Source organism: Mustela putorius, unplaced genomic scaffold (genome assembly GCF_011764305.1).
Source record: "Mustela putorius furo isolate JIRA1106 unplaced genomic scaffold, ASM1176430v1.1 tig00000407_pilon_pilon_pilon, whole genome shotgun sequence".
NCBI classification, from domain to species: Eukaryota; Metazoa; Chordata; class Mammalia; order Carnivora; family Mustelidae; genus Mustela; species Mustela putorius.
The window spans coordinates 15631127-15644689 of record NW_025421373.1 but is presented as its reverse complement, the minus strand read 5'-3'; positions in this window follow the sequence as shown (position 1 = coordinate 15644689).

Sequence of the window (13563 nt, the reverse complement as noted above, 5' to 3'; positions counted from 1 at the left end):
GCTGGAAAAGCCCAGTGATCACACTCATAGAATAACTAACCATATCTATTCTCCTTTTCAATTTTCCCCCAATTACTTCTGTCTGAAAGACTTTGAAAGTCTATTTCTAACCAATGGGAAAAAATTTAGAACAAGTTTTTGTCTATAATTCATCACATTTCCTCTACCCTAGCCAATACCACCTTCCTTAAACATCCTTATAAACTTGCAAAAAGGGTCCCACTATTTTTCTGATCAGAAAACCTATATTTCAAAATAAGCAAATTTATTTCATATAGTTATAAAGATAGATTTCATTCCTATCTGAAATATATAGTTCACCTCTTAAAATTCAGAAACCACATCTTTTACTTCTCCCCTGCTTTCCAGTCCACAGCTGGGTGTGGATTTATATCAAACTTGCATGGGCATCACATCACACTGGAATCCTGCTTTCAAAAGTGCAAGCCTAAGATGATTTTGGTAGACAAGATTTTATTTTCAGAATAGGAATAAAGGAATAGAATAATCCCCATAGATCCCTCTCTAGACCTCCCCAGCCGGCTGTGTGACTCCTCACCTGGCCCCTCTTGGGAAACACAGGAAAAAGAAAAATGAGAGATCAGGGCAGAGCCTGGACACAGCCCTAGGCTAGGATTTGCTAGTAAGTAAACAGCTTGTGACCTGGACTTGCTAGCATTCTCTCTCTCTCTCTGAGACAGCAAAAGAGACAGGAGGTGCACAATGGGACTCCTAATTTTCAGGAGGCCTTCAAGTCGGATCACCTTACACCCATACATTTTATCACTCGAGCGCACTGCTTTTCCCAAAAGGATGCCCTCTCAAGCTGGATATTCAGAGTCAAAAACAAGTCATTGGAATCAAAGCCCACCAGCCACAAAGAACTGCACTTAGGAAAACTATATCCCTCAGTTGTCTATTTGGCCACAGGGATCGCTATCACTCTGTTTTCTGGTAATGGTTTTACTTGGGGCTAAAGAGATTTTACTCCTATCTTTATAATGTTTCTTGAAAAGGTCCAAAATATAAAGTTTCTCTTATCTATGAAATATAAGAGAAAAGAGAACAATTTCCTTCCACTCAAACAACAATTCTGTATTTAAAGCTGTATCATAATATTAAAATATTAATTATAATGCTTTACACTTAAATGGTGTTGGTTCTTAGAACAGGCACTAAGACCTTCAGGTATATTAATTCATTTAATCATATTTTATCAACTGTAAGAAACTCTTTCCAATGCCATACTCAAGTCCCACAGAACCAAAGCAATCGAACATCAGAACGGTTTCTTCCCGTAAGCTTGCCTTTGCCTTTTCCCAAAAGGGAAATGTCAGGAGGACTAGTAGAATGTGTAAGATGACATAACACTTCCTTGTCCCAACATTCCTTATTCACTCCTCATATGGAGACATATCTTTATCCTAAGCCCGCACGACTCTTAACCCTTCAGGAAAACTGCCTTGGCAAACTGCCCTTCCCAGCAGCCAGCAGATGCCAAAACAGAGGAAGTGGATTTGCTCCTCGCACCGGCTACTCCCTGGCAGATTCCAGAGCTGTTAACCGGCTGTGGCTTCAGGCTTATCTAGGGACGTGTCACATGTTTGTGCTGTTATGTGATCCACCCTGGCTGCCTCGTGCTCCTAAAAGCTTTTTCCATCCAATGACTTTTACACATTTCTAACAATTGTGAATGAGGTGTCACGGGACTCCCAATCACAGGGACAGGCTTTTGTGGGGAGGGGAAGGCGACCTCTCACCACCTGAACGCAGCCCAGCTGCGAAAGCAGAGCTCTCCCCTCAGTACCCTGCACTCCGGCTTCCTGCCGCCAGCCCCCACCCCAACAACTCAACAACCGTCCCCTGCCACCACCTCGGGCACCCAAGTCTCTTCATGGAGACTTTTCCCTAGCCAACAATTCTTGAATTGCTACATCCAGAGAGACACCTCTCGGGCCTCCTTACTTGACTTGGTTGGGGCTGTGACACTGTTGACCCTCCTGCCCTGGGAACAGTCTTCTGTGGGCAGGACCACGCCGCCCTACCCCTCCCACCATCACGGCTGCAGCCCCTCGGCTCCCTTCCTCACTTACTTCCCTCGGGGTTCCCCTTCCCTGCTGCCATTACCCAGGTGTCCTAGTCAGTTCGGGCAGCTAGCTAACAGTGTACCACAGACTGCATGGCTTATAACAAGAGAAATCTATTTCTTACGGTTCGAGAAGCTAGAAGTCCAAGGAGATCAAGGGGTTCCAGCGACCAGCTGGTTGGATCCTCCCACGGCAGAAAGAGGACATGAGAGCTCTCTAGGGTCTCTCTTATATCCCAATCACGAAGGCTCCAGCTCGTGACCCAATCACCTCCCAAAGGCCTCACCTCTTAACACCATCGTGTTAGTCGTTAGGCAAACAGCATGTCAACGTGACGGGGGACATGATCAGTCCGTAACATCATGTCTATGTCCCAGCTTCTCTCCTCCCTTCTCTATCAGTTTGCCCTAGAGAATGACATTTGTGCTTGCAGCATCAACCTACAAGATGTCAACCCTAACCCTTATTTTCAACTCCCACTTCTCTCCTGGGCTCCAGATACACTCTCGTAACTGCCCAGGAACATCCCGACCAGGATGCTCACATCACCTCACACTCAAACCCATTCTTTTACCGCACCCTCCTACACAACAAACTCTTTCCTCCTGAACCCCTTACCTCAATTAGTGGCAACACTATCCTCACAGCTGCTGTGCCACTGTGAAGCATGGCTATAGATTCTTTGACATAGCTGAGATTTCTGAGGTTGGGTCATAAAAAAAACTGACAGTTCTGCCTTGGTTTCTGGAAGCACGTGCTCTTGGAGCCCGGGGCCATGAGGCCAAAAGTTCGATGATGCTCCAATGGCCATGCTTGAGGTCACATGTAGAGTGCTCTGGCCACTCTTGTGAGTGAAGAGGCCATTTATGAACTGGGTCTTCCAGCCCTGACCTTCCACCAGCCCCCAGCCGTTTTAGGAACCCCCTGCCGTTTGGATCATCCCACCAAGTTCCCAGACATTGTGAAGCAAAGGGGAGTTTTCATCATCATGCTCTTTCTGAATTCCAAATCCACAAAAACCATGAATATTAAAATTTTAAAAAATTTTTTCTTTAATGCCACTGAATTTTGGGTGGTTTGTAATGCAACAATAACTATTAGTTTCCCAAACTTCAAACAAGGGAGTCATTACCTTCTTCTCTCCCATGTTTTTATTAACAAATAATTTCATTAAGGACCTACTATGTGCCAAGCACTATAGCAAGGATTGACAATACCAATAAATTATGGTCCAGTAGAGAGTCTGTGCAAAGAAAATAAATCACAACCAAATAAAACAGCATTTCGCAACCCTGTTCCAGAGAAATAAGACAGATGTTTTTCAAAAGAGATGTTTCATGGTCAATCAATTCTGGAACCCTTCAGTAAAAACAAGTTTCTTTTCTTTTTTTTTTTTTTTTTTTTTGGAAAGGTAACAAGACAGTTTATTTTTTAAATAAAAAAGAAAAATCAAATTAAAAGTTTCTTTCCTGAAATACCTCTTGGGATCATTAGTATTCAAATGTATATAATAAATATATGAAAGAAGTCTAGAGTACAGAGTTTCCCAAAATTATTATACCATAAGACAGATTTGGGATTTTTGTTTATTTGTTTGCTTTGTTTTGAAGAGAAACTCAAGGAAATAGAGTCCTGCAAAACACTGTGAAAAGAATTCATTCAATAATTAGATGTAGAACATGAACTGGGAGTCTAGGAGAAGGGCAACAGAGCATCTCCTCAGGTATCAGGGGACAACTCAAGGAGGAAGTATTATCTGAAGTGAGACACAAAGAGGAAAAGGAAGGTGCCAGGTGGGCAAGCTGTGGGAAGGCAGACCACCGACTTATGAAGAGGTCCTGGGCAGACCTGGCTATTTAGGTAAACTCTAAGGAAATGCTACAGAACTCTAATATTTTTGCCTCTTTCTGAGAGACAGATGCTAGAATTTCAAGTTCAGGTCAGAAGCTGTTTACTTACTAGCAAATCCTAGCCTAGGGCTGTGTCCAGGCTCTGCCCTGATCTCTCATTTTTCTTTTTCCTGTGTTTCCCAAGAGGGCCCAGGTGAAGAGCCACGGTAGCTGCCTGGAGTGTTCTCATCCCTTTATTTCTGTATTTACAGTAAATGTTTTCTTAATTTAAAATCTGCTTCTTATGTCCGCACTTCAAAAGTAAGAAATCAACTTGAACTAATGTCCCCAAACTCTTGGACTACTGCACATGAGATGCGGTGGTCTAGAGAATCCCGACCACATCTAAGATGTGATTCCCTCGTTTACTAGCATTGTATTTTTCGGGTAAGAAAAATGACTCCTGACACCACATGAGGAACGTTTATTAAAATGCTGGTATTTTATAAAATAAATGCTGAAAATTTTTACAGAAATTCACGAGGCTATTTTTTTTTAAGATTTTTATGTATTTATTTGACAGAGAGAGATCACAAGTAAGCAGAGAGGCAGGCAGAGAGAGAGGAAGGGAAGCAGGCTCCCTGCCAAGCAGAGAGCCCGATGCGGGACTCGATCCCAGGACCCTGAGATCATGACCTGAGCCGAAGGCAGCAGCGTAACCCACTGAGCCACCCAGGCGCCCCCACGAGGCTATTTTAAGATGATGGGACAGATTACAACAAAATAAAGGTGATGACTGAAGGCTGTAGATAAAGTATCTCTCTATCTATATACACAGAGAGAAAGAGAGACTATATATATAACGTATATGTAGAGAGACTATATTTAGTGTCTCTCTGTCCTCTCTGTGTCTGTCTTATCCCTCCCTTGTCTCTCTTTGTCCCTGTCTATCTCTCCCTTCTTCCCCTACCCCATATATATATATATATACACACGCGCGCACACAGACACACACACACAGACACACACATATATCTACGCATATAATCCAGACTTTAAAGTCATTTTGTATAAGAAGGACTACCTCTCTCCCCTGTCTCTCTCTCCTCCTTTCAAGAGATGGAGCATCCATGAGGGAATTCTAGCAATTAAGGTCTAATGAGACATAATCAAAGACCAGGAGTAATGTTCCTAACTGGCTTTGATTTGGGGAGGTATAAACCGAGTTGATTTTATTCTGGAGCAGATAAACTCTGAGCTCCCCAGTTAAAGAACATTACTCTAGAATTTCTCATAGAACCACCACTCTTAGAGGCTAGAACGGTCTGAGTAACAATGTGGGGTGTGACAGACCACATCTCTGCAAACTGAGACTGCGCTGAGGACACCCCCTTCAGCTGCTCTTGTAAGGCATCTCTAATCTGGCATAGGCAAGCATCAGAAAGGAGCAACCACAAAGATGGCCCCATAGGAGTCCCCACCCCTATGACCCCCAGAGATCAACCATTAGACAGCTATCAGTGAACAAGAACAGCTTCAGAAGAGCTCTGGAATCCACTTAAGAAACTTCAGCAACAGAGTAGAACAAAAAGCCTGAGACTCCCCACGCAGAAAGGGAAGGAAGAATAGCTTCATTTTGCCTGCACCATCCCATCCCTTGGGCCAGCCCTGCTTAGTGCAAAAGGAAACTCTCCAGCTGGAAAGCGTTCTCCTGGCTGGGGAACGGAAAGAGGAGTAAATGACCAGCTATCCAGCCTTTCGGGACACCTTACAAAGGACCCACTTCAGTTTTACCCTACCCAGCGGCCAGCAAAGCCGAGAAGAATGGAGACATCCAGGATCAAGGAAGAAGAGCAGGGCCACCGGTATGAGGCCTGCAGCAGGAACAGCCGTGATTCCCAGCGTCCTTCTCTGCAGAGGATCCCAGCAGATGTGGCCACTACATTAACGTTCACCCCGTGGCATTCACATTCGCAGACACCAGCCACCTGAGTCCCTTCACGCTCATGCTCTCCTCCCCGTGCTGGAGCCTGGAACGCACACCAGCACCAGCCCAGGCCTCTGCAGCTGCGTGAGTGCAAAAAGCCAGACTGGAGCCTTGAGGCTGACCTCCCACTGCCATGTGTGCACTTGGGGCTAGCCCCTCCGCTGAGTACTAACACACCACTGGCCTAATCTCCCTCACCAGCTTCCACTGCGTGTGCCCACGGTGAGACTCTACAGCCACAGAAGGGCACACTCACAGCCAAGGCCCTTACAGCCCTGTCTCCTGTCACCAGCCTGCACCACCGAGCTTGTTTGCAATTAGTCCCCGCAGCTGTGCACAGCACCTCACCAGCCCAACTCCCATCATCAGCCTCCCCTGCCATTCATGTGCCCTAGGGGAGATCTGCAGCCACAAGAATGCATGACAATAGCCAGGACATCCACTACAACGGCTAACATGCCTCAGTTGGCCTTGGTCCTCACTGCTGGTCCTGAACCACCCCTCACCCCCCGCATTATGTATGTGTCTGCAGCCAGCCCTTGCCACTACACAGGAACCTGCGCTGGTACCTGCAGCCAACCAGGTGTACACCATCGCTCTGACCATCACCAGTACCTGCCCTTGTATCTAGCCCCTGAACCTAGAAGTGCTACTGAGGATCTCAACAGACTTTGCAACCACTGAAGACCTCAGTACTCACCAAGAAACATACCATTGTTGATGCTAAGGACCTCAGCAGCCTGGGCAATAAGACACCACACCCTCTCACGCTAGAACCATCCCACACTCCTGCACTTCATGCCCTGCACCACTAGACCCGTAATCACAGCACACTTCACTGTGCTCCCCAACAGGTGCAAGTCTCTCCTTACTGAAGTCAGTTCATAAAGTCTGGGAGAGATCACTGCTTCTTCAAATGCACAGACATCTACACAGGGCCATAAGAATCACAAAGTATTGGGGAAACATGACAACAACAAAAGAACACAGTAAACTTCTAATAACTGAACCCAAAGAAATGGAGATAGGTGAACTGTCTAACAAAAATTACAAAAGAATTGTTCTAAAGATGTTCAGAGAGCCATAAAAGAACATAGATAAGCAAGACTTAATGCAACACCATTAAGAGAAGCAATCTCTGTTTTTCTGAAAATAAATAAATTGAAAAAATTAAAAAAAAATACATATCCTTAAAAGAGAGAGAGAGAGAGAGAGAAGCAATCTACAGATCATTTAAGTCCCAGAAAAGAAAGACCAGGAGAAAGGAGTGAAAAGGTTATTTAAAGAAATAATAGCTGAGACCTTCCCAAATCTGGGGAGGGATTTAGACATCCAAGTTCAGTAAACTAACAGTAATCCCACAATTTCAATCCAAAATGATCTTCTTGGGGTGCCTGGGTGGCTCAGTCATTAAGCATCTACCTTCAGCTCAGGTCATAATCCCAGGGTCCTAGGATCTAGCCCTGCATCAGGCTCCCTGCTCAGCAGGAAGCCTGCTTCTCCATTTCCCACTCCCCCTGCTTGTGTTCCCTCTCTCACTGTGTCTCTATCAAATAAATAAATAAAATCACACCCAAAAAATGACCTTCTCTAAGACACATTATTTTAAAAGTGTCTAATATCAATAACAAGAAGAGAATTTTAAAAGAAACAAGAGGAAAACAATCCTTTCATACAAGGGAGCCCCCGAAAGATCATTGGTGGATTTCTCAGCAGATATCTTGCAGGCCAGGAAAATATAGAAGTATATATTCAAGATGTTGAAAGAAAATACTGCCAGCCAAGAATACTTTACCCAACAAAGCTGTTGTTCAGAAATGAAAGCAAGATAAAGACTTACTCAAACAAACAAAAGCTGATGGAGTTCATCACCACTAGACCTGCCTCAAAAGAAATGCTAAAAGGACTTTGTTCTTCAAGCTGAAACAAAAGAACACTAGAAGTAACATGAAAATATGAAAATATACAACATACTCATTAAGCTAAGTATACCATCAAATTCAGAATACACTAATACTGTGATACAGTGCTGTACTGACCCCTTAACTCTAGTATGAAGGCTGAAGGACAGCTGTATTAAAAATAACTACAGCAAGAGGTAAAAGATCTGTACTCTGAAAACTACTGAACACTCATGAAAGAAGTTGAAGAAGACACAAAGAAATGGAAAAGCATTCCATGCTCATGGACTGGAAGAACAAATGTTGTTAAAATTTGGTACTATGCTGTGGTACCCAAAGCAACCTATACCTTCAAGGCAAAGCTTATCGAAATACCATCAACATTTTTCACAGAGCTGGAACAAATAATCCTAAAACATGTATGGGACCAAAAAAGACCCTGAACAGCCAGAAGAATATTGAAAAAGAAAATCAAAGCTGGTAGCATCCCATTTCCAAACTTGAAGCTCTATTACAAAGCTATAATCATCAAGACAGTATGGCACTAGCACAAAAAGACACATAGCTCAATGGAACAGAATAGAGAACCCAGAAATGGACCCTCAACTCTGCCAACTAACCTTCGACAAAGCAGGACAGAACGTCCAATAAAAATAGGAGAGCCTTGGGGCACCTGGGTGGCTCAGTGAGTTAAGCCTCTGCCTTTGGCTCAGGTCATGATCCCAGGGTCCTGGGATCAAGCCCCACATCGGGATCTCTGCTCAGCAGGAAACCTGCTTCCCCCCTCTCTCTCTGCCTGCCTCTCTGCCTACTTGCGATCTCTCTCTCTCTCTGTTCAATAAATAAATAAAATCTTAAAAAAAAAAAAAGGAGTGTCTCTTCAATAAATGGTGTTGGGAAAATTGGACAGCCACATGCAGAAGAATGAAACTGGACCATTTCTTTACTCTACACACAAAAATAAACTCAAAATGGATGAAAGACATAAATGTGAGACAGCAAACCATCAAAGTCCTTAAGGAGAACACAGGCAACAACCTCTGTGACCTCATCCACAGCAACTTCTTGCTAGACACATCTCCAAAGGCAAGGGAAACAGAAGCAAAAATGAACTACTGGGACTTCATCAAGATCAAAAGCTTCTGCACAGAAAAGGAAACAGTCAACAAAACCAAAAGACAACCTACAGAATGGGAGAAGGCATCTGCAAACGTCTTATCAGATAATGGGCTAGTATCCAAAATCTATAAAGAACTTATCAAATTCAACACCAAAAAACAAATATTCCAGTCAAAATATGGGCAGAAGACATGAACAGACATTTCTCAAAAAAAGACAAATGGCCAAGAAATACATGAAAAAATGTTCCACATCACAAGGCATTAGGGAACTACAGGTCAAAACCACCATGAGATACCACCCCATATCAGTCAGAACAGCTAAAATTAATAAGCCAGAAAATGGAAATATTGGCAAGGATGTGGATAAAGGGGAAGCCTCTTAAACTCTTGGCAGGAATACAAGCTGATGCAGCCACTCTGGAAAGCAGTATGGAGGTTCCTCAAAAAGTTAAAAATAGAGCTACCTTATGACCCCAAAATTGCACTACTAGGTATAATCTAAAGGATACAAAAATGTAGCAATCCAAAGGAGCACCTGCACCCTAATGTTCATAGCATCAATGTCCACAATAGCCAAACTGTGGAAAGAGTCCAGATGTCCATCAATAGATGGATGGATAAAGAAGATATGGTATGTATATACAATGGAATATCACTCGGCCATCAAAAAATGAAATCTTACCATTTGCAATGATGTGGATGGAACTAGATGGTATTATGCTAAGAAAAATAAGTCAACCAGGGAAAAACAATTATTATATGATTTCACTTATTAATGGAATTTAAGAAACAAAGCAGAGGATCATAGAGGAAAGGAGAGAAAAATAAAGTAAGATGAAATCATAGAGGGAGACACAGCGTAAGAGACTCTTGGCTACAGAAACAAAGTGAAGGCTGCTGAAGGGAAGGTGGAGGTGGGGTGGGATAACTGGGTGGCAGACATTAAGGAGGGCATGTGACGGAATGAGCACTGAGTGTTATGTGCAACTGATGAATCACTGAACTCTACCTCTGAAACTAATAAACTCTGTATCTTAATTAACTGAATTGAAATAAAATTTTTTAAAAAATTAAGTAAAAATAACTATAGCTATAATAATTTGTTAATAAATACATGGAATAAAATGAGGTAAACTGGGCATCAAAAACTATAAAAGGCAGGATTAAAAAAGTAGGGTTTTGGGTTTGGTGGGGTTGGAATATACTTGACACAGAAAGCTATATTAGTTTCAGGTGTACAAAATAGCTATTTGAAAACTCTGTGTGTTATGCTATGCTCACCATAAGCGAAGCTACCATCTGTCACCATACAACACTATTACAATATCATTAACTATATTCCTTATGCTGTACCTTTCATCCTTGTGACTTATTCATTCCATAATTAAAAGCCTGTATCTCCCACACCCATTCACCCAAAAAGGTGGAGTTTTTGCATGTGATCAAACTGAAGTTGTTATCAGTTTAAAACTGACAGTCATATCAACAAGATATTTCAAGTGAGCCTGAGGGTACCACAAAATAAAACCTATAGTAGATATGCATGAGGTAAAAAGAAGGAAATCTAAGCATAATAATATAGAAAATCTTCAATTCCTAAAGAACAGTAGGAGAAAAAAATAAAAAAAAAGAAACTATAAAATGGCCGGGAAACAGTTAATAAAATGGCAATGTAAATCCTCGCCTATCAATAATTACTTTAAATGTAAATGGAATATAGTCTCCAATTAAAAGGCATGAAATAGCTGATTGGATTAAAAAAAAAAAAAGACCTAACTATATGCTACCTACAAGAGACTAAAAATAGGCAAGATATGGAAGGAACCTAAGTGTCCATTTATGGATGAATTAATAAAGAAAATGTGATATATACACATATGTGTGTGTGTATATACAATGAAATATTACTCAGCCACGAAAAAAAGGAAATCTTGCCATTTGCAACAATATGGATGGACCCTGTGGACATTATGCTAGGTGAAAAAAGTCAAAGAAAGACAAATACCATACAATTCATATATATGTATATACATATATATACACACACACATATATACATATATAAACACAACACTTAGAAACAAAGAATAGAATGGTGCTTGCCAGGGGCTGTGTGGTAAGAGAAATGAGACATAGGTCAAAGGGTACAAACTTTCACTTACGAAATGAGTAACTTCCCGGGATTTAAAGCACAGTATAGTGACTATAGTTAACAGCACTGTACTGTATACTTTAAAGTCATTGTGGAAGTAGAGCTTTAATGTTCTCACTATAACAATAAAACAAAATGGTAATTATGCAAGACGAAGGATGTTAACTAACTTTGTGGCAGTTAACATTTCATGATACATGCATATATCAAGTGATCACACTGTGCACCTTAAGCTTACACAATGATATATGTCAAACATACCTCGGTGAAGCTGGGGGGAAAAAAGAATCAGAAAAACAACAGATAACCCACAGTGGCATATTTATATGACATTAAAACAGCACCTACTTCTCCACTCACACTGCAAAGAAGAAAAAGATTCTGTCAAAAGTGTAGTTGCTAATTCAGTAAAAACCACTTTCTACATCAAACATGTCTCAGGAAGTAAATGTGTCAAAACACGATCTTAAACTTATAAGAGAAATTTCAACTAAAAATTTTTCATTTTGATCCCCCATATATATTCTTACTTCAGGATTAATTTAAATTTAACTTAAGTCTCCAGGTCACCAAGAAATCTAGCAAAACCTTTACCACACTGGCAGTATTTTCAAGCTGGAATCCATCAAGTTTCCTTAAGAAACTTCACTGTGAAAAGCATCAGCTTATAAATGAATAAGAAATCTTCGGAAGCAATCTTATTTTGGAAAGTAATCCTTTAAAGGAAGCAAAGAGTGGAGGTGCCTGGGTGGTTCAGTCAGTTAAATGTCTGCCTTTGGCTCAAGTGATCAAGCCCCACGTTGAGCTTCCTGCTCAGTGCGGGTGGGGGGGGGGTCTGCTTCTCCTTCTCCCTCTGACCTTCTCCCAACTCATTCTCTCTCTCTCTCAAATAAATAAAATCTTTTTAAAAAATAAAAATAAAAAATAAAGAAAGCAAAAAGTGTTGTTCATGAAGGAGACAGGGAAAGATAAAAAGAAGCTTAACTTTAACCATAATTAGAGAATCAGAGAACTGAATATTTAAACCACTAGGATTTATTATTTCACCCACAGACTATCACAACAGTGTAAACTGGTAGTACTACTTTGGAAAACAATTTGGTGTTAACTGTTGAAGTTGAGAACCTAAAAATAAAATAAGACAAAATAAAGTTAAGAACCTGTCTGTGTCCCACTCATCTTACTCCTTATCATGTTTCAAAATTTAGGGTTATGACTCCCAATAAAAATATTTTTATGTCACAATTCAACACATGGATATATAACACACACATATACTCATACACACTGAAGTAAAAGTTTTATGAAACAATCCTCAGCCCTTAGATGTAGAATGCACTCTGACATTTTCCGATCTAGTCTAGTTTAGTGTAAGAATTTTTTTTTAATGCTAATCACAAGTCACTGAATTGATCTCAGATTCCAATGATGGATCACAAACCATAGTTTAAAAGACACCATCCTAGTGAAACTAATACATATCACAAGATATATACAAGAATACTCATATCTACATGATTTTCAAGAGTGAAAAGAAGGAAATAATTTTATATTTTAGATAAATCTAAATGTTCACAGAAATACTGTATGTTCACAGAATCCAATACTACATCGCAGTAAAAATGAATAAACTATGGTTACATACGTCATCATGAATGAATCTCAGAAACATAGTTTGAGTGACAAAAACAAATTATAAAAGTGTAACTCCATTTAAACAAAATCCAAAATCATGCAAAAGTAAATATGGTGAACTATATGATTCTTAAGGAAATGGGAAACACAAAATTCAGGATAACAATACCCTCTGAGAGACAGCAGAAAAGAAAGGGGATGGAGTGTCAAAAGGGCATAAATGGATTGTGTATCACCCGTGGCTGCACCATCACTGCCCTACCCCCGCCCCCACGGGGCAGCCACTTATGGTCAAATGACTTCCCACCTCAAAGCCCTCTCAAAATACAGTTGTCCTCCTATTGGTTTCCACAGCCCTATGCTCACTGACAAAATTGTTCAGAAATAGTTGTTAACCTTCACAGGCACAATATTTGTAATGTAAAGACATCAAAATGAGCTGATAATGATACTGACACTTAAAGGACCTACTGGCAGAGGTTTAGTGAATGTCAGCAGGAAAGACATACTGAAAGTGGCAGAACTGCAACAGTCAGCAAATTTCATCACCTAAGAATCGCCTATTTCACAAGGACCCAGAATAAATTCATCAGATTAGATTTTTACTAAGCAGAAAATTAAATAGAACTACTTGCTCAAAGACAAATAAGAAACAAAGTTTTTGGATACAACCCCGTTTAACTGAATTTGCACCATGTAAAAAGGAGAAATAAAAGATTTGACTGTGATGTGATTCAGACACCAGAGATAAAGCAAGTATCAGTGATATCTAACATTATACAGTGACAACAAGGACAGCGATTTACAGAGTACAATGTAAACAACCTAAAATTTAAGAGCATTTAGTTGTG